The sequence below is a fragment of the Accipiter gentilis genome, chromosome 26 (genome assembly GCF_929443795.1).
Source record: "Accipiter gentilis chromosome 26, bAccGen1.1, whole genome shotgun sequence".
NCBI lineage: Eukaryota > Metazoa > Chordata > Aves > Accipitriformes > Accipitridae > Astur > Astur gentilis.
Genome location: NC_064905.1, coordinates 19,932,895 through 19,957,832, shown reverse-complemented (window position 1 = coordinate 19,957,832; position 24,938 = coordinate 19,932,895). Strand labels below are relative to the sequence as shown.

Below are 24,938 nucleotides of genomic sequence, written 5' to 3'. Positions count from 1 at the left end.
CAGTACGTGATGCTGTGAAGGCCTGCAAAACGGCGTCATTCAGAAATTCTCTTTCATCTTCATCTCATTCTGCTTGAATTTCTTCATTTAATTGTCCTAATCATTGGCTGCGCTTGGATTCTTACATTTTTGGTTTGCCATGTGTATAAAGCTATCCAGGTCTTTTTGCAGATGACCGGATTAGGGGAAAGAAAATGAATTATGCTTATTTCTGTGCTTTAGGTGTTTTTTCATGGGTACTGCCCTATGCAAAACAAGGAATATGATTCTTTAATGTTTTCTTTAGATCCTAATTCTAATCCAGCCTCCCCAGCTCCACCTGAGTTACATGTGAACACAGTTTTCTTTGCTGTACAATTTTTCTGCATTGTTCTTGCTAAAGAGGTAGAAAGCTCTCGATTAACATCTCTTCGTTTAGGTTGCAAACATCATTACTTTTTCTGTCCATTCAGTTCTCTGCCTCCCTGTCAGTGTTAGGAGTAATTGTGGTGCTGAGCTTTTCTGATGTTTTGTGACCATCAGAAATTGATTTCAAAGGCCACCACACAGCTCCTTGAAGAAGACGACTTTAATTCACTCCTGGTCCTGTCTGGATTCAGGGCAACAACTCTAAGGCAAAATACTTTACTGCAGATACCAAGAGTTTTAAAGTCCTCAAGCAAGCTTGCATTTAAAAGGAAGAGTTGCTAAATTCGACATACATAATTGACATATAATTTGAAATAATAGCTTTACAGGAGTGTCTGCGTAGAATTTGACCTATATATTCCTTAGAATTGGTGACAATGTAGAGGAAGGAGAGAGCTTGACCCAGCTTGACATTCAGATCCCAGAGGAAGGTTGCATGACTAACATGAAAAAACCAGCCATTTAATTTCAGTCTTGGAATTGCATTGTGAAATCACAAGCTGACAGCCATGGAACCCAATATGGGTATTTTTTGGAGCCATTTACTGATGCTCCTCCACCTGAATTAAGAAAAAAGAGTTAACTACTTGCTTTTGGAAAGCAGCTGTAAGTGTATCTCCTTTTAACCACTCCACTTTGTTAAGAGCACCTCTCCTGCAGTTGAAGAGGATTTCAGATGTACGTTTGACTCACACTATTGCCAGGTGGTGGTGATCCTGCTTTTTCAAAATACCTCTACATAAAACTATCCCAATGCCACAAACCACTCCATGTTATTTCATTGATGTGCCGCTGGCAGAGAGGCCTCCAAGATTTTAGAGACTTGAATGGAGGCAGGTGCCTTTTTTGTCCTCCAGCCTTCCCAGAAAATCTAGTGATGCTGTGGGATTTCCCCAGTCCTCAGAGTAATTCCCCCCTTGGGGAAAGATACAGGTCAGGGTGGCAGAGGGGGGTATTTATTTGCATTTTCCTGGGGCAGAGGACTGTGTCTCCAGCGCATCCTTCTCCTGCATCCCTATGCTGCCGGGCGCTGAGTCCTCGCTCCCCGGGTGCATCCCCGGGACACTCTGTCCTTTCCCATTTTCCCATTCCTGGCACGGTGACGGCAGGTAAATCACACACAGAGGGAGGAGGTGCGGCAGCACAGCGGTGCTTTCAAAACGGGGAATGAATCCAGTGACACCAGTGTCCTGGGTATCAAACTCCCAGGGAAGCGCGTGAGGTCGGTGCCTAAGGACAGCAGCATCCTCGGATAATGCGCTGGCGTTCTGCTGTTTCTGCGGCACTGCCCGATGCCCTGCGTTGTAGCATAGTATATTCTTGATCAGCTTTATGGAAAGGACGGGTTTATATCAACTGTTTCAATCTCTCTGTTTCATACGTGTGGAATGTCCCAACTTCCATACGCAGCAGAAATGGCTGTCGGGTTCGTCACTTCGGTTGTGGGACGTAGTGTGCTATTTAGGGTGATTCACCGGGCTGCATCGCTCTGCCCGTTGGTGCTTTTGGTTAAGACATAACACATTCCGTGAGTGTCGGATCAGGAGAGAACAGAAAAGGAAGCAAAATGTTGCTACTCTGATGTATTTTTTAAAACTCTGCTTCTTAAATGATGAGCAGAGCATGCTGAGAGCTGCTGGATATTGGTCTGTGCTCTCCTGCTCCCTTAAACAACAAGTTCGTAAAGATTTCGATTCTCCCTTGCAAAGAGGATGGGTAAAATCAGCTGGAAAGGAGGGGGACTCAGCTCTGCTCTCTGATGGAGAGAGCACGCGTGAAGGGTTTTCCTCCAGTGCTGGGGCCACCACCAACTGCGGAGAATCAAGCTACCGATGGGTCGCCCAAAAACATGCCCGGAGAGAGGGAGGGGAGAAGCTTGAGCTGCTGTAATCACAGGTAGGAGTGGAAATGCCTGGAAATGATCCATAAGCAGCAGTGAGCCACTCCTTGGAAATGCCGGGAAGAACTCCTGTGCCCTCCCGGCGAATCTGTGCTAACGTGGCCTTGCACAGTACTTTCCTTTTCAGCCTAGCTAATAGTCTCAGCAACACCTTTAGATAGATATTTATATAAAAATCTCTTTTTATGTTTCATTTCCAAGCCACCGCGCATGGATTTACTCGTGAGTAATGGATGAGTCGGCAGGGCATAATGCTCATTACTCACAGGGAGCGCGCAGGGAGGTTCTTGGAGCCGTGGCGAGGGCCGGGTGTATCCCAAATTCATCCTGTCCCCGAACCCTGGGCATCGCTGCCTGGAGCTGCCTCAGTGCTGATACTACAGGAGCTGGGACAAGGAATTCAGCTCATTTGTCCCTGTTTTTTAGTTCACTTCTGTCATGGTAAACTAAGCCTCTACTATGTCGTAGAGTACAAGCCAAGGATAAAGTCTAATTTCTGCATCTTCGGCCTTCCACTGCTATTTGTGGAAGGGAGGCAACAAGTGACGTTGGATAGCCACAAACTCTCTTTTAAATGAGGATTACATTACCTACAAAGAATGTAGGCAAGCCAGATTCAGTGGTGCATCTTTCGGCAGAAAAGACTAGCAGCCAGTGCCAATGAGAGTATCTGGTCATTCACAAATGGATTAATCTTCTTTTCCCTCAGTTGAATGTTTCTGTTTAAAGCACCTGCTAAAAAGGGAGCAATATAATGAAGTGTCTGGGTGGTAAAAAGTGTTTTTAGAGCCCTGGTTTTGCTTCCCATTCTTCAGCCAATGTATAGAGCAAAGAAAAGACTCCCATAGCATGGGAAGCCAGGAGCAGAGATGGGGAATTAGGATCTGGGCCCTAGAGCCTGAAATACCCAGCCTGCAAAAATCTCATGCTGTGGGTTGGGTGGAAAACAAGAGCAATAATTGAAACAGAGAGACTGAATTTAGGAACAGAGCAGAACAAATTAATGTGTGGTCCTGGAGGGTGATTATTCCTGCTCCTGTGCCTGAGAACGCTTGGCCTCATCCCGTATCACAGAGATGCACAGGGGGAGGGAGGTGAAGGATTAGCTTCTCCTTCTGTTCAGAATACAGTCTAGACCAACCCTAGCCAGACCAGAAAGACAACATGGCATGGAAATCAAAGCACAGGCTCCTATTTCGTTAATGGTACACAGGATGCAGTGGGGCCAGTGTGAGGTTTTTTGCTTGTGGTCGAGAATTTAACTTTCTTTTTTTCTGAATGCGCTCTAACGTAAGACACTTTGGGGGTGAGGGTTTCAAATGAAACAGGATTCTGTGCATGCAGAAGTTGCTTGTTTGCAAATACAGTGATGTGAATTTAAACCCCTTGTGGTTTACCATGGAAAATACAGACACGGTGTTTTTCACCTGAACTTTGCTACACACAGACTGAAGGCAGAGGAGACCCCGTGTAGCTCGAGCAGTGAAGAATTTCAGATACGAAACTAAAATTAAGTTCCTCAGCGTGCGCACAGACAACTACAGATAAACACACACACACGCACACGCTGATGTAGGGTGATTTCCTCGTACCATTTTTGTTTGCAGAGCGGTTAGGTTGGTAGTGAGCAGCGACCTGTGGCCACCTCGGAGCAGTGGGTGAGCGGAGCTCCGACCTCCCCCGGCCGCGGAGGGAAGGTTTTGCACGGCAGGAGCTCACTGCAATGGTGGGAAGGAGTCGACGCTCACGGAGATGACCTTAGCCACGTTCTGTACAAACCCGAACAGACACTTAGCCTCTATGCATCTTCGTAAGGAAGTTGAAGTCTTTGCAAGTCTTTAATTAGTAAGTGCTTTCCCAGAAATAAGGCATAAAAATCTTCCTTGCTTTTGCGCATAGAAGACCTAGAAGACTTCAGCATCCCACGTGGATGACAGTATCTTCCCAGCTTGGAGGTGGCAGGGAAAAGGCAGGGTATGGCCCTTCTGCAGGAGCTAAGAGAGCCGGGAAGAGTGACTCGTGCACAGGACTCATCTAGGCTGCCTCTGCTCCGCTTCCAAACACGCTGAGAATCAAGATTCAGGGAGTAAAGCCCAAAAATACAAGGAGGGTGAGGAGTCCTTTCGTGTCTTGTCCCTTAGCAGCACAATTCCAGCTGCTGCCTGTCTTCCATTGACTTGTGCCTGTGAAAGGAAGGGCAGGACGCGAGTCTCAGTGGTGGTATTATTTGCTACTCAAAAAGTCAGGGGGAAAAGTACGGTTGACCAGATCTACAATGCATCATCTGAAATGGAAATTTTCCACTTTGGGAGTGGGAAAAAAAAAAGAATCTCCCAGTATAGACTCTATGCAAAGGATGCTTGGATGTATTTATCATTATGCATTAATGGGGTGGGTGAGAGACTTGCCTTCCACATTCATAATTGCTTTTACTTTTGATTCCTTCTGCAGTCTTGAAGGTTTACAGTCTGTAACACAACGTGTGTGGGTTTCACAGGTCAGTCAACCTGCCCTGGAGGAAACAGATTTCATGTGGCGCAAAGACCCATAATGAGTTGAATACAGAACATCAGCTGCAATTGGGAGAAGCAAGACATGATCATTTTTCACATGGCAACAACTTTGGGAGGATTTGGCTTGAATGTACAGTTCAGCAAAAAAAAATGAAATCTGGTTTTGAGTTAGGATAAGGTATGTGTTAGGGTTAAGCTTTGGGCTGGTAGAGACCTATGAACTAAATGAGCACAAGCTACAGCTGGAAGTGAGCCTGGGGAGCAGGACAGAGCGCTGACCTGCACGGGGGTTAGGGCTGCTAGGAGACACTGGATAGGAGGGGAAAATTTTAGGATTAAGATTTGGCTGAGAAAAGCCACGGGACAGTGTAGCTGCTTCCTGAATTACCATGATGCACTATTTAGTTGTTGTTTTCCCTACTACCTTGAGCCTTGGTCATCAGTGCCTTGCTGGCCATGGTTGGAAGTGTGGCCCAGGGGCGCTCAGCGTTTCTCAGATTGCTTTAGTGACCTCCTCTGTAGTGCAATCTCAGTGGTTTCTCCTGGTTCGAGCCCTAATCCTGCACTCAACGTCAGCCCAGCCCTAGGAACGTCTCCCAGTTCCCAAACTAAATATAATGGCTCGAGACGTGGCGGCACGTTTAGAGTCCACCATATAATCTGCTGGACTCAAACTCTAACCCTGACCTCAACCTCAGCCCTTTCACTGCTCCAGTGACTGCTGGTGACCCCAGATTTCAAAGGACTCACAGATTCACTCAACACGAGCTTTCGATTTTGCTGCCGTCTCCCCCAAATCCCCTTATTATCCTAGCCCATCAGTTTCTTCTGACAAAACTGTAATTCTGGACCTTCCCAAACTCATGCGGCCATCACCAGTCCCAGAAGAAAATGGTCTCAAAGCACTCTGTGTCCTCTCCCCTTACTTTGCTCATCCGCCTCCACTGAACATTTTAATGACCTGACTTCATCTGTTCGTCCTGGCACTAATGCCATCAGTGCCTCAGTGCCATCGCTTTCCCCTTGTCAAATACTAACCCTAACCAAAACTCTCACCTGAGCCATAAAAGATGCAAGCTATACTCCACCTGCCTTAAAACGGGATCCAGGTGGAGCTGCTAGAACGCGCTTTTTTGGTAGAAACTACATTAAGATGTAGACTCCCATGAGATGGGACTGGGGTTGAGTCCGGGATTAATATCATTCTCCAAATTAAGTTGAGGGTTTACTTTAGGCTCATGTTTCACGGGAGCCATGAGCTAGGAAAAAATGGGAGAGTGCTGACGGTGCGGCGTGCCTCTGGTCACCGGTGCGGCTTTCCCAAGCGAGTGGGTCGGGGAGCGTCCTGTCCCAGATTTCCCTGTCTGCTGTCACATGGATAAAATAAAAATTGGTACTGTAGGTGCACAGTCTGACAAAAGTCTTCCTTGGAAAAAACAGGCTTCAAGGAAGAGTACCTGATGTCGTCACTGTGAGATGACTGTGTTAGAACAGTTTCCTTAATTAACCTCCTGTAAATAAGGTGCTTTGATGGCCTGCAGCTCAGCACTGGCACAGGGATCTATTTCTGAGGAGATTCTTCTGAATTCCAGAAGAGGTAAAGATGCCTTGACTGAGAAGGTACTGTATCCAATAATAGCTCTAAAGTTTGCAACTAAGTCTTTGATCTCTTCTCTTTCATGACTCCACATCGCTCTTGAAAGATAGCTGAAACTTCAACCCCCACAGGAAAATTCAGCTTTTTTTTTTTTTTTTTTTTTTCTTATCCTGCTTATACCAAATGCAGGCTGGTGGCAGGTCCTGATGGTGCAATAAGGGCAATGGAATGACCTTCCCTTCCTTGCAGCTAGGTGACAAATGCTCAAGAAATAGGAATAGAATAGAATAGAATAGAATATTATATTTCAGTTGGAAGGAGTATGACAGCTACTCCTGTTTTACATATAAAAAGAAGGTTTGGGATTTATGTAATCAACAGTTCAAAAACTATCAGAAGGAGAGAAGCTCCAGGCTGTTTGCATGCTTGCTCGCAACTGAATGCAGAAAAACTCGAGGCCAAAGTCCACCCCAAACTGCATGCCCGGTGTTGCAGACCACCCCCTCAAACCTGCCTGAGGATACGCTACTCCATTTCCAAACCTGCCTTGAGTGACAGTCACCCGGCGGCACGGGGGGGGCCGGCCATCTGCACGCCTCTCCTGGGAGGCACACACATCTGTGAGCGCATCCTTTCTGATTTGATGCCTCCCGTATGAAAGGAGGAGGCTCCTATGCAAACCCGTCCCCACCGTGCCCGTGGCCACGGGAGAGTAAAGCCGCGCACCCGGAGGTTGGTTCAGAGAAGGAGTCGCAGGTTTTTCCATTGCTTGCCATTCAGACTTCCAAAGGTACTTTTTCTTTTCTCTGTGTTTTTTTAAAGTGCTGCATACACCTACTTTCAGCTATAAATAAGGAATAATCATGTGCATTTAACACTTATTAAAATTCTTTTTAAATTTGTATGCAAACGAGGAGCAGCCACAGGCTCCTGGCAGGTTGCCTATAAAGCCCTTTGTTCTGCAAAGATTGTACACCACTGATGAGGCAGATAAATTTGTCTTCAGTGCCATAGTCTTGTCTTTGCTCTGAATCTTTTTTATAACTACTGGAAGGTGTAGGTTGAGAAATGCTGGTTTGATTAGCTGGGCTTGTGGTTGGTCCCTTTTCATGCCAAAATCATTTAAGTGTTCCAGACATGGCATACACCCATGGAATCTACAAATATATCTCTCCCCAGTGCGTCATAATTCCTGGGGTAGTAAGTGATGAATCATCAGGATCTAATGTGAAGATAAGCTAATTAGCATTAATCAGAGCTCCTGCCCGAGGTGGGAAAATGCTAGCTGAGCAGTCTGTTGGCTGCCATCTGAGTTATTTAATTATTTTATTTTCATTTCTTTCGATTTTACAAATCGGGCTCTTCAAAGCTCCCAAGCTCCATAGACTGGTAGTCTTCAGCACCATGCAAAATTTAACAACCCTTTCGTGTCCCTCAGTCTCCATCCTGCCCTGATCTCACCCACCATCTCACTTCTTGCATCGCCTGGAAGCCCACAGACCATGGCTGGGTCACGTTGCGGTGTGGGATGGCTGCTGGACTTAGAAGTTTCTCCCTGCCAGAAATCTGCCTGCAGCCCCCTCCCGTTGAAATCATTTAGTGACTGTCTCCAGAATTTAAATTACTCTTAATTTATCACAATATCACGGAAGAGAGAGGTCCCATCACGTGTAGCAAGTGATGAGAAGTATTTCCCTTATGTAGAGTAGCTGTGGTATCAGGCGATGTTCCCTTCTTTCTACTCTGGGGACTAACTTTGTGTAGAAATTTTTAAAGTGATATTACAGTGGTTTTCTTCTAGTAATGTGCCTTCTAGCAAAAAATCCCAAGCAACAGGGGTGACTGTAAATACTTCCTTACGTGTCCTGCCTGGGTGCCAGCTGTCTTGCCCTGGCCAGGGCAGGGCTGTTGCAATCAGCATTCAAGTCTGTGGTGCAGAAGCATGAGGAATTCGGTCTCAGCAGAAAGATGCCATCAAACACCACCCTCCGTGACTGCTGGCCTATTTGAAGGATTGCTTACGACAAATTCCTTTACGTATTGGTATCTGCAGCGTGCCTTTAAATTTTGAAATGCATTGGCTTTGGTGGTGTGTCTCCTCCTCCGCATTCCCTGCGCACCTCAGGTTTGGTCGCAGAAATCCTGGTGCAAAGGGAACCAGGATTCAGGCTCAGCCATTAGCATAAAGATAATTAGCTTCCAGTGAGACCCAAACGGGGACATTTTTTTGAAAGATGCTTGGGCACCCACTACGCAGCGTGGCACCGCAGGGAAGCTGTCGCCGTCCCGCTGCCCCGGCACAGCCTTTCCTCGTCGGGAACAGCCCATGGGCTCCTTGGGTGCTCCGGCACGTTGGGAAGCAATACCCAGTACAGCGGTGGGGCGGTTGCTGCAGCCGCACTGGGAGATGGGGGATGCACGTTAGCAGACCCCCCGGAGCAAGAAAGAGGAAAATGTTTTCTAGTCTGTGGGCTCAGGAGTCCTGCAAAACTCAAGTCCGTGTGGCGCTTTGCCGTTGTGTCCAACGCGCGTCTTTGCCACCCAAGGACAGAACTGAGGTTATCTTTCCTTGAAACTGCTAGAGATCTGCCACTGGAAATGCCTTTCTTTGCTCTGGATTTTGCCATGATCCTGTAACTTATAATTACACTGACTCTTGCATTACGGTGAAACCCGCCCCTTCCTTTTTTAAGCGTGGCACATGGGCTTTTTAGAGAAACCACCGAGAAGTTTCAGAGCGGCGTTGTGCTCCGTGGACTGCTGGGGTGGGCCAGTGAGTTTTACCTCTTGAGCTTGTTCTGATGTAGCATAATTACTCCTTTTCATATAAATACTGTTCCATAGCTCTGCACCAAGCTGGGGGGGAAAAAAAGCCAAACAAACAAAACCGAAAATGCGGGAGCACATAGCTGCTTCTTTTACTATGGTAAATAAAAATACTTGGGCCAGCTGAGAAGGTTTGTAACCACCAGCAGATGTCATTGCAGCTAGCGCAGCTTAGGGCACGTTGGGTGAGAACAGAGGCACTGCAGGTATTCCGATAATACCCGATGGAAAATGAAAATAAAAAAATAAACCATAATCTCTGATTGCCAGGTAGCTCGTTCTGAGATCACTGGTAGCTAGTTTATAGTAGATAGAGTAGATATGAGGAATTAAATTCTGTGCTACAATTTGTTTTCTGCTGAATAATTATGATTTATTAGTCCCAAGCACAAATTATAGTAATTTAAAATATTAATACTTTTTTTAAAAAGGAACACGCAAATGGATTGGGTTTTATGGGGATAGTTAGGTCCTCGTAACCTAACAAGCCGGAGGATTAACGAGGGCTGGCGGGGTGCTCCCCCTCCGCTTCTCAGTAACTTCGGGCGTAGTGCTGGGGGACTGGCAGGGTGAGCGTGCCGGTGCCCAGCAGCCTGTTTGGGGATGCAGGGCACCTTTTCCTCCCTCCCCACCGGGAGCTCGTGGGATGTTCCCGAATCGTGCTCCGTGCCACGCTGGCCCCTGCGAGGCGAGCGGGGGTCTCGGGACCAGCAGCACACCGAGCCGTGGGCTGTGCCGGGAGCCGGGGTGTTGATAAGAGGAGTGACTCGGTGCCGGTACGTGTTATCTTGGCTTCCCTCTGTTTTCTCCTTGGGTCTCCAGAACCTGGTCGTTCCTGGCCATCGCTGTGTTACAGCTGTGTCGATGTCGGTGAAGCCTCAGCAGTCATTTGGTCTCATTATGGCCAAATCCCCCTCTAGCTGCACCATCCCCGGAGCCTGGCCAAATCTGCGGGCTGTGCCCAGCCCCTTCACCCAAAAAGTACCTGGGTGACAACGCGCCATCCTTTCCCGTGCCGTGCTGCTGGGTGGGCGTGCTGCTGGAAACGGGACATCGAGACCTTGTCTTTGTGTCACCTCCTGGTACGGGGTCGGGGTTCGCGCCGTGCTGGAGTCGTGCTGCTGGGGGGTCACCATGCCTTGTCCGTAAGCGCCAGGTGATTTATTGCCATTTTCTCACCGGTTCAGAATAATTTCATGCTTCCTTGGAGCAGGCACCCTACAGATAAACTTATGTGCGGCAGCTCTGGGATGGCTAAGGGGAGTGGATCGCGGTTGCACCGGCTGCACGTTTTCTGTTAGCTCTTTCTAACCCATTTCTAATCCTCATAAATTCTTAGGCTAATGGCTATAGAGTGCCAGGTGACACTCCTCTTGAAATCAGTGGCGAAATTTGCTGTCCTAAAGACAAAATAAGGAGAAATGCTCATTAGCCTCTGTTCCTCAGTAATTTCTCCACTCCTCTTCTCTCTCTGGGCTTGGCAGACAGACAGACAGACAAACGCCGCCAAGCTGAATGTAAGAGCTTGGTTGGTAACTGGTAGTTATTATTACACTACTGCATAAAATGTATAGAAACATTTTATATAAAATCTCCTGTTATAAGCAATATTTACTGTTTTCGTGGTGAAGATCACAACCAGAAGTGAGTCTGCTGAGCTCGATCTTGTTCAGATGGAGGAGATAACGGGTCTCTGCCCTTAAAAAACCACTTTACAGTTAAGAAATGCAATTGCTGTTAAACTCTTGGTCTGAATATAGCCCCGTACGAATATGAAACAGTCACGCCGAGGCAGATGGATGTGAAGATAAGAGAGATCGACTAAAGGCAACATTTTACGGGCCGTGTCACCGGTCTCCCCGTAACGCAACAAACAAGTATTTGTCTTGTGGGAAGCTTGGGGTGACTAGTGAGGCTCTCGCAGGAACCTGGAGATAACCGGTGATGCAGCACTGTCACCTTTGCTCAGCACACAGCCCCTCCGAAACCCAGCACCTTTCATGTGGTGGGGCTGGGAACCGGGATCGGGGCGGTTCTGCTGCGGAGCCGGAGCTGGGAACGTTGCAGGGAGCACCTGCAGCTGCAGAACCTCCTCGTACCGAGGAGCGTGGCCGGGAAATGAAGCGGGTTTCCGAAATGAGTAAATCCGAGTCGAAGCAGAGGTGCTACACATTGCAGAGCTCAACAGACTAAAATTTCCTGCTGTTGTCAAACTCGCAGTTTGAGAGTGATTTTCTCCTCTACACGCGATGCTCCTGCCGCGCGCGGCGTTGCAGAATCGGCGTGCCTGACGAGCTGAAAGCACCTGGTGTTGTTTGTGCACATCTACAAAAACAAAATGCAGCGGATAAAACACCTGAAATCTCCCAGGCTGGTGAGGTATAGCGTTTCCCACTTTCACAGTCTCTCAAAACCTGAATGAACGCCTGCCAGCACTGGAGATAACAGCATGTCTTTGGCCTTAGGTGAGATAAATCAGTGGAAAAACCTTCATTGACTTTGGCATGGACTGAATAGGGAAGGAGCCTGTACACCTAAAAATCTTATTCTGTATCTAATAGTTGTTAGACTTCTGCTAAAAGCGGTTTGGAGATGCGGTGTGGCGTGTCCTTGCAGGGGCCGGTGCGGGAGATGCGGGTGCAGGCTGGGGAGCAGCAACCTGAGCATACGGGCACGTTATTCTGCCCTTGGCAGGGTCACCCCCAAACACTTCAACGGGGGACTTAGGGACTCGCCTGTTCTGAGGTAGAATTTCCTTCTAAATCCCATCGACTGGGTCTTGGCTGCGTTTGGGGATTTATTTCTTTAGAAAGTCCGAGGCTGCTTTATGTCTTACAGTAGTGGAGAGCTCCAGCCAAAAAATTAAAGGGAAGATATTATATTAAGCATGTGTTTTAAGAAGAAATTGCTTTCTCCACGTAGCACCTCAGACAAAACCAAGAGAGGTGTAAAAAGCGTAATCCTTTATAAGCTATATGGTTTTTACCTTTTGCATTCTAAGGAGCTTAGATGATGGACATAAGATAGATGGGTTTAATTTTTAATTGCAAACTTTGCAGGGAAAAATGTAAATCCTAACCCAATGGAAATAGTGTTTTAACTGGATTTTTCAGCAAATGTACAATCCGCTGGTTATGAAGAGCACTTTTACTTTAAAAAATGAAATACTAGTATAGGATTTGATTGTGTAGTAATGTTCTGAAGCGGGGATTTTTTTTTACCTGGGGATCACTGTCCTGACAGCAAGAGAAGTTTTTCGTTCCTGGACTTTCGCAAGGCAGATGTGGGACACATGGACTTCCAGCTCAGGCCCTAAATAATACCTAAGCTAAAAAATGCTCTGTAGGCATGTGGAGGTTGTATGCATACAGGTGTGGTAGATTTTTTTTTTTTTCTTAGTATAATTGATGTTCTGTGTAACCTCAGTTTCATCATACAGCAAATAGAGCTGTCAATTACTGTAACAGATCAGAGGGCATTGCAAATAAGTTTAAAAAAAGAGTCCGTGTTACAAAATGACCTACAGTTAAATAGCTGATCCCTGGTAGTGGGTTAAATTAGTTAATTATCTGGTTAGGAAAAAAATCTGTGCCAGAAGCTTGATACACTGATGGTACCCTGGATTATCATCTGTTCTTCCTTACTGAATTCTTTTTCTTCTTCTTTTCATCTAAATGGGTGTAAAAGCTGGGGCAGTTGTAGCGAATCAGTTTGTATTTCATGGCAACAGCAGGCACAGAATAGGACCCAAATCAGCGAGTTCAGCAAACGCCTCCATGGAAACCCCAAGGTTTTTCTCATGTCAAAGAGGGCTGAAGCCCCCCACGCTCTCCCAAGGTGATCCCCCCAGGAGGAGCTAAGAAACCACCCTCCACTTCCCAGCAAATCCCCCAAAATGAGCTGCCTACACAGTCACCTGCCTTGGGGACACTTCTGGTGGCACCGGCATCCCACGCGGTGGAATGGCTGGGGTCTCGCGGCGTGGGCAGGTCCAGCGTGGGCAGAGGCAGACCTCGCAGGGACCGATGTACGGGGATGTACGGGGATGTACGGGGATGCGCTGGGACGCAGCCGCCCGCTTGCGCTTCAGCAGCCCTGATCCCTGCCTAGCATGGGACCGGCTGTATACACACCCTTCTGTTTGCTCAGTTCTGCTTTGTTTAACATTTCTGGAAAACCTTTTTTGATGGAGTCCCGTGTCGTGGTTGACCGTGGGGCAGGGTGAGCTCCCAGGGCGAGCTGTTTTGGAAAACAAGCCTGACCTCAGCCAGGAAAGTTGGTATTTTAACATTTTTCCCCTTCACCACCTGCATGAAATGGTGATATCTCGAATTTGTGGTGATGGGAACAGACACGCGCCTGCAGCCACTGCGCTCGGGCTGCTCTCCCCAGTCGGGGTCGGGCCACCCGTGGTCAGGACTCTCTTCGTGGTCAGCCAGCGTGGTTCATGAACAGCAGCACGGTCCAGTAGAAGATTGCTATTGCAATCCGATTGGAGCATGAAAATAAAAAGAAAGATTCAGGATGAGCATGGCTTGTATCTGGGTCCTCTGCCTCCTGGGAAGGCGAGTGCATCGACCAGGAGGTGGCTTAAAACTCTGTCCTGGACCTAACCTTCTCCCAACAAAACTTGGGTGAAGATGCACCCTACGAAGAGTTGTGGTTTCCATGGCTTGGTTTTTCTCACAAAAATAAATAATGTTGCTTAAAATTCCTGACCCCGTGCAGTCCTGGAGCAGGTGGCAAGCTCCCATAGTAAGAACTAGATCATTAAAACAGTACTAAGATTTCAGCCCCTGTGGGTTTGCACCCGTTGCTTCTTGTATTCAGACGAACCCCAAACTCAAAGCAAAACCAGGTTGAAAGAGCAAAGTTTCATCAATTATATTTCTCATCAAAACCATACGAAATTGTGACTTTCTCATTTTTTTGACATGAAGTCTTTGATCAGTCCTGCCTTGTGAACTTTTGATCAGCCTGGGTTAAAATGAAATCTAAGACCAGGCACATTTTGTGTGGTCTCTGGTTTCGAAGTGAAAATTTTTCATGTCTGTACTAACCATGTTATTCCCAGGCTGTTGTTCACAGTCACTCTCATAAAGCCGTAGCCAAAAACTTACTGGAGCTCTTGGAAGAAATATGCTGAGAAGGCAACCTAGCTATAGCAGGATTCATTTATTATTTATTACTTAGCATAAAGCATAAAGTTTGCTGTGTTTCATTACTAGTCCAAGGCACCTCCTTGCACTGTATTGAGCTGTATTTAGAAAATGAGACTTTCAGACAGGGTCTGAAGTTTAGAAACCAGCTCTCTCAAAACTGCTTTCCATGCTGAGACCCAAAGATGAAAATAATCTCATGACCATCCACTCCCGTAGTAAAATCTTATGCAATTATATCTATGAATCTCAATACCTGAAAAACAGGATCTGATGACACATGACAAGAGCCAAGTTAAAATATGTATGACTTAATACCAGCGCAGTAGGTAATCTTTATCATCACGAGTGTAGAAGATGAAATCGAGGCATGGGGTGGGGATGGCACAGAGCTAGAGTTACCTCATTTATTCCCATCCCTTACCTTGAGTCCTGTTCGAAAAATGAGCCCAGTAAGTATTGCTAAATAGACTATTTAGACAATACTGAAAAAGACCCATGGTAAAAGATCTGAAAAGACGCCTCTATGGAGTCAGGGATTGCTGTGGTACTTGGTGCATCCCTTCTCTCTTGGTTTGCTATCTCATTACCTAGTTTGTCGTGGGGAATTAGGAAATTTAGGCAGCAGAGCTGAGCGTTCCCCTTCAGTCTGAATCCAGCTCACATGCCGGGATCAGCCCACTCAGTCCTAAATCCGGCGGCTCTCGGCCGGGAGGCTCGGGGAGACTTTGCCCCGTGCCACGGATGGCCATGGCCATGGCAGCTCCTCGATGCTGTATGCAGGGATTAGCTGGCAAGCCTTTAAACTGCTCCTTGTTTTACATCTCATTGGAGGTAACATTTAAGGAACTTCTAGAAGTCAAGTGGCAGGACGAGATTAATTAGGATTCCTTTCTAATCCTAATTACAATGATATTTGCTTCCCACGATAGGAGACGTTCATTATCATATGTATAAGTTTGTTTCTTTAGTCTGTCTGCTTCCCTCCCCCCAACAAAAAAAAGGTTAAATAATATTTAATACATTTCTACAGTCATTAAAAAAAATCAACTCTTTTTAATCTGGTAGAAACATCAGATGGGCAGAGGAGAAAACCATTCAATTCCCTATTAATTTCCCTTGCTCTCTAATTATATGCAAATCCACCAAGCCCAGGTTTTAATTCAGCCATTCGCATTAAGAGATCAGAGAAAGATTCAAAATGGGAAAGCAGAGTTTGACGTATCATTGGGGGCTCGTACGAATTCGACTGGAAGATAAATTCCACATTTTAATTAAAATGTTTATTCCGCTCTGCACAATAACGCTTGCTTGCTTTCAGAGGAAAAAAGGGGTATTAAGCATTAAAGGAACTAATTCCTCCTATCAAGAAAATTAGGATTTCTCCCAGGCAGACACAGGGTATCATCCAGGATTAGCGGCTGTAGCATTCTTTGTAAACATGTCACCCTTGAAAGTGAGCAACAAGGAAAGCTGCTATCGCCTTACAGCTGCAGGGTGTCAATAAAGCATCCCTTCGGCTCCAGAGGGGATTATCTTCCCTCCGCATCCTCCAGAGAGCCGTTTATCATGGAAACTGGGAAATAAAGTGTGAGCGCAGATTAGGATAATGCGGGGGCAGCTCCGGGCTGGGCAGTGGGCAGCCTCTCCCTTCTCCTGCCCGGGGGTCGCCGATGGGTTTTGGGGATCCCAGTGGAGAGGGATGCCCCTCGCCGCAGCCCTCGCCCCTTGGGCTTCACAGCTGGTTGGCAAAATTAATCCTAGGGTGGGAGTGACATCCCGAGCTGCAGCCGGCCATCCCCATACTGTCCAGGCGGCGATGCTGTGGAAAGGTCTGGGAGAAACCCTGGAGGAGACTCGGAGCAGCCACCGTTCATTCATTTGTGGCCATCCCTGTTGGAAATGTGCTTGACATCCGTATAAATATCAAAGGATTTCACCCTAGCAGGGAAATGCGTACCCAGGAATGACGATAACTATTACAAATTATCATCCCCGGTTGTTTCGTCTTATCTGTTAATTAGCCGGTGGCATGTGCTTGGGCATGGCCGCCTCCGACATGTTAAAAGATCTTCTCTTGGTGTCGTCTGATGCTGTGCGGGTGCGTGGCCTCAGCGGTCGTACGCGACGGGAGAAAGCTTTCTCTGAACAAGTCAGCAGCATTATGATATCATTATTATTGTTATTATTATTACTGTTACTACTATTATTTTTTCACAGCGCAGTCACCAAGTCGGGGATTTACTTTCAGACGAGGTGAGACACTTTTGATTTGCTGTCTTTTTTTTTTTTTCAATCAGTGATGTTCTCGCATGGTGAGTTCCCCCCTGAAGATGAGCTTTGAGACTAGCAGGTTGAAAAGAGTAGGGTAGGGTAGAGTAGAGTAGAATAGAATAGCATAGCATAGCAAAGCATAGAGTAGAATAGAATAGAATAGAATAGAATAGAATAGAATAGAATTAGAATAGAATAAAACAGGAACTATGCTGCCTGCCAGGAGGGTCTGGCAGCCGTCCCATCCCAAGCCTAAAGACATGGACAAAACTCATGCGATGGGTCTCCTGTCCAGGTCCTGGGGTGACAGCGGTGACACCAGCAGGACGGCGTCACCCACAGTGGCCGCACGCCCCGTCACCACTGCGTTGCAAAGGGGCAGGTTTCGCCCCCTCTGATGTTCAGAGAATCGAAACGCCTTAAATCACATCAGAGTTTTTTTGCGTTGTGTGTTTTGTTAACTCCCCTGCGCTCTTTGAAGTACATGGGCTGGTTTTGTTTTTGTTTTAAATGGAATGAAAAAGCCCAGCCGAGCAGCCAGGAGCCCTCTCCTGATGCCTAGGGGACACGTAAGCAAACATTTGCCTCCAGAAAACTGTGCGGCACTGACACCTGGAGGGTTCTTGTTGGGCTGATTCACTGGCAGATGCACCCAGAAATCTCACGGGATTTTCCATCTGCTGCTGCTGCAGCACGTCCCGGGCAGGGAGGGATGTGACAACCCGGCGTCAAAGCCACCTCAGTTCAGATCCAGGACCCAGCTAGGGCTGGGCTTTGCAAATGGTTTCTCAAAACAGGTGAAAATCCCCCAAGCTGCTGTTGTCTGAGACCATGACGCAGCTACCGCAGGGCAAACCCTCTGCCTTTCACCAAGCCTTTGCACCCAGAGATTTGGCCGGTCCTGTGCTGCCTGTGAGCTGGGTACATGGAGGGTGACGTCTTCGGTCCTTTTAGAAAGAGTCTTGAGCCTTACCGAAGGGTGTGCTTTGGCTGTGTGTCATGCTTTTATTTTGCTTTCTTCCCTTGCCCTCTTGGACATTTTCTTGATTAATTCTGGGTATCAGACCAACCGCTCGCCTTTGAGAAGCGGAGCAAAATAAAGGAGGTCAGATATTATCAGCCTCCGTGGGTCAAGTAAGTGACTTCTCATTTGAAGCCTCAAGTGTTACCGGTAACTCCAGGGTTTGCAGCTTTTGATTCAAATTCGCAGAACCACGTAGCATGAAGGGGACAGAGATTTGGGTTTTTTTTTCTCCATAGCCCAGAACACGAGAGAGGCAATAACCAGGGATGGATGTTGCAGAACAGGGGAGATGATAGCTGGGGGTGTGATGCAGCCCCGCCGTTATATTGCCCTGGCACCTGGGAGAAAATAGCTGGGGTTTGGTGTTGGAGTACAGCCCCCGGGTTATATTGCCCCGGCATTTGTTTCCACGAAGCCAAATGTCGCTGTTGCCCTTTGTGGCAGCCGGCACACGGGGACCGGGGGGTGTTTCTGTCCCCTCCTGAGCAGATGCAGCACTGTGAAGCTGCTTTTAGCACGATGGCAGCAGCATTTCCCGAGCAAGGCAAGTGCTGAGCAAGGGGACTTTCTGCACAGTTGAGGAGGCTTCTGGAGTGAGGTGGCTCTTCTGCTGAATGTGATTGTAGACATGGGGTGGTGATGCCAGAAGTTCCTTTTTCAGGGGATTTCTCCTCTCTGGTATGGGGTGTACTTGCCTCCGCACTTGCCCCCTGTCACCGTAAGAGAGCTGCCTCTGGGAGGGACTTTTGTTCTTTATTTTTCCATGCCTTTTTTTTTTTTTTAATGAAGAACCACCTACATCTTTCTCTTAGAAGATAAATACTTGAGAAGTGAAACGGCTCTTCCTGTGCCCGTAAACGGTGAAAAGCTCAGCTATTTCCCCTGCAGAGTTTAACTTAAAAATAATAACCATCATTGCTTAAAAACAGAAACCAGCAGCAGCACGGAAGGTCACTGAGAACTTCTAAAAGGTTTTGAAGTTCTTTCCCTGTATTTTTCCCCATCGTGTCTGGAGCTTGGCCACCTCTCTGAGTGCTGGGGCAGGGAAGGTGTTAAATGCCGGGGAACTTGTCCCCTGGTACCCAAGCCGAGTCCCCTAACCCCGCTGTGATGCACCTCCGAGTCGCAGGGGAGAGTCAGCATCACAGGAGCTGAGTTTTGCCGCTAAGGCGAGCACAGCCCCTTCGATGTGCAAAAAAGAGCAGGGCTGCGCAGGGGCCTTATTAGCATTTTCAGAGCAGAGCTGGGTTTTAAAGAAGCTGAAAGAAATCAGAGGGAAAGGGAAGAGTTGAGGGAATAAATGCTTCATCAACCACAAAACGTAGAGCGCACGGCTAAAAACCTGAGCAAAGACAATATTTGGATAAAAACCTGAGCAAGGACAGTATTTGGATAAAAACCTGAGCAAGGACAAGTATTTGGATAAAAACCTGAGCAAGGGCAGTATTTGGATAAAAACCTGAGCAAGGACAGTATTCGCCTCTATGGGCGATGTATATCTTCAACCGATCAGCTCCTTGCTGCAATTCATATGCAGAATTAATGCAAGAACTAATAGCTGCATATTATTACTTTCCCTTTTGTTTGACTGCTGCCTGTAAGCGCTTCTGTGCCAGCCAGAGATGGGGTGCACAGGGCAGCGGGGCTCTTCTGGTCATGGGAGACGTGGTCTTCTGGTCCCTGGAGGAACCTTTGGTGGTGCTGAGGGTAAGGGCCAGCTCCAGCCCTCCGTGCTGTGGCCGTGCTGGGTGGCCCAGGCCTGGGCAGGGGCAGGGGCGATGCTGCTGCTGCTGCTAAAATTTGGCTTTGCTGGAGGGGTGCATGGCTGGGTGAGGGCAGTGCCTGAGCGTGGGTGGCTTTAACTTTCCCTGTTTCCTTTCTGCTGTGGCAGCGGGCTGGGGCAATGCGACTGCAGCAAAAGTGAGAAAAGAGAAAAAAAGTGTGCTGAGACGAGAAATGAGTCGACGCTGCCTTCGCCCGCGGGCTGCCGAGGGCTCCAGCCCCGGCGCTTGCAGTCAGCGCCGAAAACGGTCTGCAGTGGGTATTTGGGGTGATCTTTTATCGCAGCATCTCCTGGTGCAACACCACAGGGAAACGAGGGGTGAAGGTGTCTGCTGACATGGTCTGGGGCCCCGAGCTGGGAGATTTTATCAGAACTCAGAGGTCCCTTGAAACTGTGCAGAGCTGGGTTTGAGTCACGGGCTCCGGGTCCCCGAGTGCCCCGAATGACAGCGTTGCTGTGTAAGCCCTCCGAGGAGCATATCTGATGCTGCGGGATGTACCCAATAACATCCCTAATAATTTGCTAATTTGGATTGATTGTTGGATAAAGAGCAAAAGGCACGGTCCCGCCGGTAACAGGTACCTTCTCCAGGAGCGGTGCATGCTCAGTGCAGCCTGACCTTATACCTTTCTTTTTGTAGCATGATGACTAATTTTGCAGTGAAAAGGAATTAATTCCTCATTGAATCAGCAACAGCAAAACTTTGTAGGTTTTGTTTTTCATAGCTGGCGTATCGACTCATCTCGCCCTCTCTGAGAAGTGACGTCGAAGCGAACGCATTTGGGGCAACTTGGGGCCGGACCACAGTCTGCAGCCCTTGTGCCCTCACCCAGGGCTTTCAAAACCCCGGAGGTACCGGAGCGGGGCAGAGGAGCACCCAGACGTGCTCGGAGCTCACCCCATCCATCTGCCTGCTCTGTGCCGGTACCGACCCCAGGGGCTGCTCCCAGCATCCTGACGCACGGCACGGCCGGTGGCACGGGGCTCTCAGGCTGCCCAAAATCCCCCTCTGCCTCGACGGTGACGACCACCGGCACGGCACAACCACCAACCCGAGCTGCCGTCCCTCGGCCAGGCCCCTCACCCCACGCCAGCCTCTGCCAGGCTAGCCCACGGCTTTTTCGTTTCACTATTTTTGGGGCCGGCGATGTGGGAAAATTTGAAAGTGATGTGACTAATTTCGCCTCACCGCGGCTCGGCTCCCCGGCGAGGCTGGAAACCACAGCGCTCTCCCCGGCTGCCGGCTTGTGCGCCAGGGCTCTTCGTGCAGCCGTGCCACTGGGGGACGGATCCTGCACCCTTCAGGATGCTTCCAGCCTCCCCTCGCCCAGGAGCCTGCTGCCAGCGCCAGCATGGCCCTGGGGTGATGGAGGCACCTGGCTCTGGGCATCAAAAAAGGGGTTTGGGGGTTTTCCTCTCCCTGCAAACTCCTCTGCATCCATGGAGAGGGGCTGCAGGGATGGATGGTGGCTCCCACGGTGCAGGGCTTTCCAGCAGGGTCGTCCCTGCTTTGCTTGCTTTTAGGCTGCCCGCAGGGATTTTGGCTGTGATCAGCGGGATGTGTGTTCAGTGGCTGGAAGCTGAGGTTTGTGCAAGGCGCAGGCAGCACCCCGTTATCCTTCACAGGGAGCGCATCTCCCCTTGCAGGCACATCCGCAAAGGTGCTGGACCCCAGCCACACTGGTGCTGTGCACAGTCCTACAGTCTGTCCCTTTTCCCTGGCCTGCAGGGTCCCCGTGTGCATGGGGTCCCTTTTGTGCATGGGATACCCTGTGTGGGGGGCACCCCATATGTGCGTGGGATCCCCTATGCGCGTGGGATCCCCAACGTTTATGGGCCCCACAATGCCTGCAGCTTCCCATGTGTTTCAGGTCCTTTATGTGCATAAAGTTCCCTACGCCTGTGGGGTCCCCTATGCCGATGAGATCCCCTCTGTGTTTGGGGTCACCATCGGCTGGGAGCCCCCCACTTCTCTCATGCTGACTCTGCAGAAGTTGTTCTCAGCTGGAGCCCAAATGCTACAGCTGCTTTCCCATGATGAAGCCCCAGCTGGCTCATCTGCAAACACAGAGTCTTTCATTTCAGAGTAGCTGTTAAAACATCTTGTAAAAAACAAAAAAAATCACGCAGAAGTGGCATAGCAGGATTAAGAAGTCCAGAAGTCCTGTGGCAGAAACTTGAGTGGAGTTTTCCCCACTCAGAGTGGGGAGCCGGGTGATGCTGTGAATGATGCCCTGTTTTTGCAGGAAGGTGATGCTGCACGTTCAGAACTGGCTGATGGTGCGGCACATCTCCTGGGGGCTTCGGGCTGACTTTTATAAAGTGCGAGCAAATTCTTAAATTCGTTCTATTATTTCAAACATATGGGAAATCTGTAAAATATAAATTTCTTTCCTACAGAACAGCGTCACCTATGTGACTTTCCTTAAAAAACAATCTATGAAAAAGCTAGCTTTTCACTTAGGTTGTTTTTGTTCAAAATCTGGGGAAAACAAAAACTCTTGATATATAGTCATCAAAACTGAAAAGGAGTTATTCCTGGGAAGGCTGGTTTGTGCCTGTGTGCAACAGGGCAGATCAAGATCAGCCTTGTAAGATGAGCTCCTGTATTCGGTTGATGTAACCTGAATTGTGGCAGACAGGTTTACTCTTCTCCTTTAATGTATTAAACAACTCGCCATGGTGCAGGTCGGGTACACAGCTCCGACCACCCTCTACGAGGACTGATCCTGGGTGCTTGGCGCAGCCATCATGAAATGTTCCAAAACATTTTTCACTAAATTGGGTACCAAGTGTTGGAAGGGGCGGTAGAATTAAGCTACTTTATTTTAGTTATGAATTGCCTTTTACCAGAAAATTAATGAAAAAAATTCCCGTCCATAGAAGCAGCGGTGGAGCCCAGCACGGGTGGGATGCTGGGATCCCCAGCAGCCACCCAGGCTGCTTGGTGTGACCACTGCTGCTTTTAATAGCTGCTTTCAATTGTAGCAAAGAATAGTTTTCACAGGTTGCAAAACATTCACTTCTTTTTTTTTTTATTTGTTTCTTTTCCTAAACTGATCCAAGCAGAAAACATTCTTTACAATTTTTGCTAATGTTTTCACAGAGCTAAAAACCCAAAGAGTTTCGCCAGCCATGGAAATTTTTTGGTTTGATCATTTCGCTCAAAGTTTGACTTTTGACCTTCCGTGCTACATTTTGCTAAGATTAGCTTTAAAGTTTAAAAGAAAAATCCTTTGTCAAGCCAGCAAAGTAAAACTACTCATTTTTAGCATGTCACGACTAAATAGATCAGTCTTTAAAAAATGAGTCAAAATACTTGCTAACACGAGGTGCTTTCCAGACAATGTTTGATTACAATCTGTCACCGTTTTCTAATGAAAAACCCACATTTTGTTTAAAAACCCCTAATTTATGGTTCGATCAACCAGCACCTTCCCAGCAGCTTGTATAATCCCGCGGCTGCCCGTGGCCGGAGCACGCTGCATTACCCCCTTGTGTAATGTGGGATGGGAGCAAAGGCGAGGGATGCTGTTCCTGGTCCGGCACTTCGGAGCCAAATAACACTGCAGCTCTGATCGCGACGGTGATCCTCGCGTGAAAGACCTGCTGGGTCTGTGTGTGCTCAGCGAAAGGAGAGTTTTCTAGATAGCCTCGAGCTCCTATCGCAATCAGACACCCGTGCGTGAGCAGTGAGGTCTTCTAATTTTGCCTTGCCAACAATTAGTCTTTCTTAATAATTAATGTGACCGTGTTTTCTCTTTGCTCATCCAATTACCTCTAGTTATTAAAGTCACTTTTTGGCTTCAAAGCGGGAGCTTCTTCCCTCACAGTCAGGCTTTTTAATTATTTTCATCGAGGTTGGTGGGGGCCGATTCAATGCACTGCGGCGTCGGTGCTCGCCCCAGCGCCGAGCAGGCACCGCTCGCCGGGGAGGTGGGCACTCGGGAGAGTTGCGATTTAGCAAATTTGAGAGGGAAAAAGGCCCTCTGGGCTTGCAAAACCCATTCTGCTGCTCCGTCCCCTCTGGAAATACCATTCTGGTGTTGCTGTAAATGCGTCTCTTCATTTCTGTAGCGAGGTCGTGGCTGCACAGCTCATTCCCCAACCTGCCCTCAAAGGGCTGTGCTGGCAGAGGTGAGGCAAAACTGTCCTCAGAGCCCTTTCGTGTCCCCCCACGGCTGCCGAAGGATGGGAGGTGACTTGGGTTGACTTGGGGTTGGGGTCATGACGCTGGGCACGAGCTGCGTTATTTTGGGTGGGTGGGTAGGCAGCAGCTCCGTCACCGCTGCTCTGAGCTGTATTGAAACGCGGCTGTCGGGAGGAGACGCGATAAGATGCTTCACCAAACCGCAGCACATCCCCGTGATGTCCCGACCAGCACCACCCCACATCCTCCCAGGGGACCTGCCGAGAGGAGACCAAACCAACTGCCCTCCTGTTAAATCAGTCCGCTCGGCACAAAACATTTACATCAGGTTAATTTTATGGCGTAAGACATTGTCAGCTGATAAGTTCTGGCTTTGAAAAGCCTCCTCAAAGTTCATGCTCTGCAGCTGATTTGCAGGAACTAAGTCTAGACCTTGTAACAAAGAGGAATTGATACCTTTTCTCTGGCGTGTAGGTTTCTATAAACGAGGTATGATTTCACAGCAAAGACGCGTGCGGCAGCCACAGCACATCTGGTGAAGACCAGGAGCTGCAGACACGGCCATGGGCCGTGACCATTAGCAGCTGCGGTGTTTCAACTGGGGATCAACACTGAAGGGGTCTTCTCTGTTTCTCCAGACCTTTTTGCGATGTTTCCTTCTTCCTTTGGTTGGTTCAATCTGGGAGACAGGTTCCTGTACCAAAAACTCCCTAATGGAGGAAGCGGAAGGGGGATGAATAGCCTCGTGGAGAAATTTGTAGAATAGCCTCCTCTCTGAGCACCCTTCCTCACCAGCTTTTTATGACTTTAAAGAGTAGGAGAAAAGTTTTTGAGTGAAGGAAGTGCAAATGTAGAAGGGACATGGGGAAGGCCAGCTCCTCTTACTGGCGCAAGATCTTGTTTCCCATCTGAACTGATGGAAAATCTGAGTAACTGAGCTGCAACCTGTACCACCAAGCTACCATGTTCTGCTTTGATGGGGAAGAAGGACAGACTCTGCCTTTGCTGTAACCACACGTGCTCTGTGCTTTTCACTGTTGAGGTATCCTGTGGATCAGCATCAGGACTGTTCAACTGCCTTTGTAGTGGTCTGTGTCTTCTGTCATTGCTTCAAAAGCTGTTAACAGTCGTCAGGCAGCGAGGCTGGCTGGTGGATGGTGCTGTGCTTTGGATCAGTGCAAATGGGAAGGAGAGATCTGCCCCGCTTGGAACAGCAGAAGTGCTTAGGTTGAGGTTTTTAAAACAGCTCAGCATCGAGTTCGTTCTGCTCCAGTGTCATGTTAAAATGTACGCGTAGAACTGCA

The 24,938-nt window shown here is 48.2% G+C and overlaps 1 protein-coding gene across 3 annotated transcripts in view; it reads left to right on the top strand.

The window, feature by feature from the left end:
- The window catches only part of TCF7 (transcription factor 7), a 75,774-nt gene that overhangs the window by 23,856 nt on the left and 26,980 nt on the right, over positions 1–24,938 (top strand). The gene's annotated exons all lie outside the window — the stretch shown is intronic.